At 29.9% G+C, this 5,138-nt stretch overlaps 1 long non-coding RNA gene across 1 annotated transcript; it reads left to right on the plus strand.

Moving 5' to 3' along the window:
• The first annotated feature begins 338 nt into the window (after positions 1-338).
• On the plus strand, positions 339-4,898 carry LOC140432320 (uncharacterized). The gene is made up of 2 exons (XR_011949792.1): positions 339-493; positions 4,624-4,898. It is a non-coding gene; the product is annotated as an uncharacterized lncRNA (long non-coding RNA).
• The last annotated feature ends 240 nt before the right edge of the window (positions 4,899-5,138 follow it).

The following is a 5,138-nucleotide window of genomic DNA, read 5'->3' on the forward strand; positions in this document are numbered from 1 at the left end:
ATGTTTAAAAAATACATTTTTTGTTCTTAGCAGAATTGTAAGAGGATTTTTCGAACTGATTTTATTTACATAGCTAGTTTTTTTTTGTACTCTGTTCTACTGAAGATCTGAACATTCTGCTATTTTAAAATTTTCATAAGCACAAAAAATTAAATTTGCTAGGAAATCGTGTAAATGTTATTAATGAAACTAAAAAATGACTAAAGTTTTTCCACTAAACAATCCTTTACTATATTTCGAAATTAGTTTTTAACATAACTGATTAAAAAACCTATTAAATAAGTATGGTGATAAGAGCAACAACAATAGACTATTAATATTAGTGTCAAACTATAAATACAAACCTTTGCAATAGTGTTTATTCAGTTCTGAGTATACACAAAACTATGTCTTACAGAACCATAATATTGGTGAGCCTTGTACTAACAATACTCCTTGTGCAGGACACATTGTCATGTACTTGCAAGGAAATATGCGATCGTTGGCGTTATGAGTGAGTATATCAAAAAACAATATAGTTATAATATATAGATCCATAAGCGTATATATATATATATATATATATATATATATATATATATATTTCAAATTATTTTTCGACCGTACTGTTTTAAATATTGATTTATAGTATCAGCAATCGGTCAGGAAATAAAACTCTATTTGTTCAGTCTCAATATTTCGTCACGATTTTGTGACTTCTTCAGGAGAAAACTGTAAATTTATTAGAATCATTAATTATTATATGTAAACAAAGTGAATATTTTAATACTTACAACTATAAGAATAAATATTTAAATTTTTTTAGCATATCTAAATAAATGACATATTTGTTTGATTTTATTTAGGAGTTATGGTAACCACAATATTTTATAGAGTGAATTCCCATTGTACAATTTTTAGTGAGTCGGTTAAAATAAACAATTACTATGACAATTAATATGGATAATAGTGTCCGCTTGGTCCGCTTGGAACGTCCGCTTTGGTCCCAAGGACGTCCTTTTAACGTCCTGTATTGGTCCGAATGTCTCTGTGCCAGATGTCCTATGGACATCCATTTAACGTCCCTAGCGGAAGTAACTTGGACGTACAGTGACATTAAGTGGAACTTAATCGAACGTCCATAATACATTCGGTGGACTTACTTGACGGACTTTTGTGATGTCTCTCGGACGTCTATTTTAGCGCTGAGGATGTAAATTAGACATCAACGCCATTGTATAAAGTACTAAAACTATCGTAATCCTGTGCATATTAAGAATGTATTTTGGGAAATAAAACGTAAGTGTTTAAATGAACTTACATTTAATATTACATATATTTGGTATTTACTATGAAAACAAACTAGCTGAAGCAATTCAGGAGATTGGTTATTTTATGAATTAGCTTAAAAATAAAGATTGAAAGGTAACTCTTCTAGTAAGAGAATCCAGATTTAAGAAATGGATCATACCAGAATAAGAATATGGTCTACACAATTTACAAGAACAGAAGATGCTTGTAGATAAGTCAGTATAAATCTAATTGACATAAATGTTTTAATATGCTATTATAACATAATCAGTGTAAATTAGTAAAAGTGGAACGACTAGACAGAAAACCATGCTGACCACTATGAAGCTAGTTCTTCAGATTTACTGTCAAAAAATCATTCAGTGAAGCCTCGAAAATTTTAGGAATAGCGGAAAGAATTATAATGGAATGATAATTTTTAAAAATAAGCCATAGAGATACATAAAAAGAATGCACAATTCCTTAAAAATAAGTTAGGATATTCCCTCTGGACCAAGACCTTTATTGTTATTAAGGCAACGTAAGCATGCTAGAATGTCACAAATTTTAATAGTTAAAGAGTGAATATGGCTGTGGCTGATATAGGGTGTTTGACTATACTTTTCTAGACAGGAGAAAAAAGGATTGTGAATATTGCTAAAGAAATTGGCCAAATCGTTGAAAATTCTGTGGCTCACTAAAAACAGAATCATTCAATCTTCCCATTCTTGTCTTATCCCTTTCCATTCTGATTTACCACACAATTTAGCCATTACAAAATTAATCATATTAACATGCAAATTAAATTTTATTTATATTTTGATTTCAACATCTGCCCTCTCTTTAGATCTCTTCAGATATTTCATTATCACGTTTCAATTCCCTTCCCCATGGCATCGCTTGTTTTGGAGTTTTTCCAAGCAGCATCTGAAAACAAAATTAATGTACATTCATAAATTGAACAAACTAATTTCAGATTTTGTTCATTATAATTTGCTTATTGTGAATAAATCATTATTCACAGACGTAAAATTAAACACATGAATTTCAAGTGCTGTAGTTTTAATGAATCTCGCCTGAACTAGAAGAATACCTACCCAGCCATTGCTATTTATTCCTAATGACCAAATGAGTAGTAATTACACTTTGACACTTAAAAAACAAAAATAACAGTGTAGAAATAAAATATACGGCCAACATAATACTTTCATCTCATATCTCTAGCTGTAACAACTCTCCTAACAAATTCGTTTATGGTCTCCTCACCAATTTTGGAAAGCTCATTATTCTAAAATATAAATCAACATGTAACAGTAATCCAACTACCGCACAAACTTCATGCTTAATTATTTTAGCTTAAACTATCTAATAAAAAAACAGCCTCTGATACAAAATCAATCAAACATTTATTTGCAAATTTTGGTTTCTCATAACCATGGTAAATGCCTATTAAAGCTACAATTTTTGGATATATAAACAAATTACACAAACTAAGATAAAACTGACTACTAGAACTCTTTTTTAGTGGGATTCCGTCAAAATTTACACAAATTTCTATAACATTTTTTTTTGCGAAGATAAAAACACCTTTGAAATTTGAATCATATGGATCAGAGTATTTTTTTAAGACCAAAGTAGAAATATTTCCCAGGAAAAACGTCTTTAAATTTAAGTTCTATGGGTGAAGCAAGAAGGGTTCTAGCATCTGAAGGTAAATGAGAAAGATCAGGAACTTCTTTATGAGTTTTTAATAAATCACCTAGTATTTTAAAGGAGAAAGTCCAGTTGCATAATTTATTAGAACAATTAAAAACATCTCGATAAGGTTCTCCAGAATTCTCGTAATAATCTTGTTTGGACCCTTCTTCAGTTTCATTAAAAGAGCAGCTTTGTAAAGGATCACCAGAATGATCGTCCACGTGACCCGTTTAGATTATTTTAGGTACTTAACATGATGTTGATAAAAAGTTTAAATCGAAAGTATTGTAACCTGAACTATTTGAACTGAAACTCTCATCAAAATGATCAGTTAGGGATGGGATATCGGGGTTATTAATATTTTCAACAAAATCCTCTACGTTTTTCGTAACTAGGTATCCTCTGTTGATGACGATTAGATACAAACGTTTTCTTTTAAACATAACCAATTTTAGGAAGAATTACAACTACCTTTTTGTAATAAAATAAAAACCAAACTGAGAAGTAACCTAGCAAATGGTAACAAATCTTTAACAATATACTATAACCAAAGCAAGCATCGAAAAAAGTTGCTTATTCACACCATTCGCACTGTGTGTATACTGCTTAAATAGAATAATTTTTTTTTCTTTTTTCTATTAAGAATTAATACTATTATTATAATTAAACTGTGTCATTTGTTTAAATAGGTATGATATGACAATGACTATTGATAACATTATCATCATTTTGCCACACTTGTTCAAGATTCATCTTGTTAATAAAAATTATATTTTTATTTTTAGCAAACTTATATTATCGTGGTAACTAGAATAACCAAACAATTGTATCGAATTAGCTATAAAGAAAACATTTTTACACTTTACTTAAAAACAAAAACATGTTTTGGAACTATACAATTTTTAAATAATCATGATTTAACCCATTCGCTTTTAATTACTTTATTAACGTAAATAATTTTTTATTCTATTGTAATGTTTGCTATTTGATCCCATAATTGGTAAATGTCGGACGTCCAGAAAACGTCCAAGTTCGGACGTCCAGGGAACGTCCGAGTACGGACGTCCAGAGAACGTCCATATTTAGTCCACCCAAAGTACGTCCCACTTCGTCCCAAGTACGTCCGTTTAACATCCAGGGACGTCCGGACCAAAACTGGACGTATAATGGACATCCAGAGGACGTCGTGTGTTACTAGGGAATAGACGTAAGAGAAAACAATACAAGAGAAATAACTAAAATAATTCAAGAAAACAAAAGTTTAAAAGTTTTGAGACAAAATACAAACAATACAGGCAAGAAAAATATGTACAAAATAAAAATCAAAAATGGAAACATTACTGCTGATAAAACCAAAATCCTTGAGGTTGTCGAATCCTTTTATCGCGAAATGTATAAGAGTACCGACGAAGGGCAAGATCAGCCCCTGCCCAAAATCACAAACCAGGGATCAAAATTAATGCCAGAAATAACTCCATACGAAATCAAAACGGCACTTTTAGTAGAAATGAAAAATAACAAATTTGTGTGGCGCCAATAAGTGATTTTGGTTAAATCTCAATATTTTGGGGTCAGGAATCTATAATTAAAATTTTTCCAATTATTAATGAAATACCCTGCATACAAATTATACTAAACTATTTTTTTTAATTTCAGCATACCCTGTGACCCTGGATATGTCTGTTGTCTAGATTAGTTAGACAACACTACAACAAAAAAGTACTAATTTCGTTAAGTCAAAAGATGCCACTTGCGAATAAACAGCTTGAGTGCAAGTGAACGTCTAAATTTCAACTAACGTATATTTTTGCAATTTTTTGTTACTATTATAAATCTTTCGGAATCTGTGTAAAACTCTAAGTATTGAAATATAAGTATAGATTTTTGCAGTTTATATGGCAATGTAATATTAAATTTAAAATTTCATGTTATTTTTGTTTTAATTCTTCCTTAATAGGTTATAGACTATGTCAGTGAATAAGGAACTAAAACAATTAGGGATTTTTTTTTAATTTGGCAACTCCCAATTTAAATGGTAAAATTTTTAGGTTGTAAAAATATAAATATTATGTTTATATGGGATTAAGGCACAATTGATTGTAACGAAAATTACATTTTATAATTTATTGTTATTTAACGTTTCGAATAATTCCACTCCAATAATCGTTTTC

The sequence above is a fragment of the Diabrotica undecimpunctata genome, chromosome 1, assembly GCF_040954645.1.
Source record: "Diabrotica undecimpunctata isolate CICGRU chromosome 1, icDiaUnde3, whole genome shotgun sequence".
NCBI classification, from domain to species: domain Eukaryota; kingdom Metazoa; phylum Arthropoda; class Insecta; order Coleoptera; family Chrysomelidae; genus Diabrotica; species Diabrotica undecimpunctata.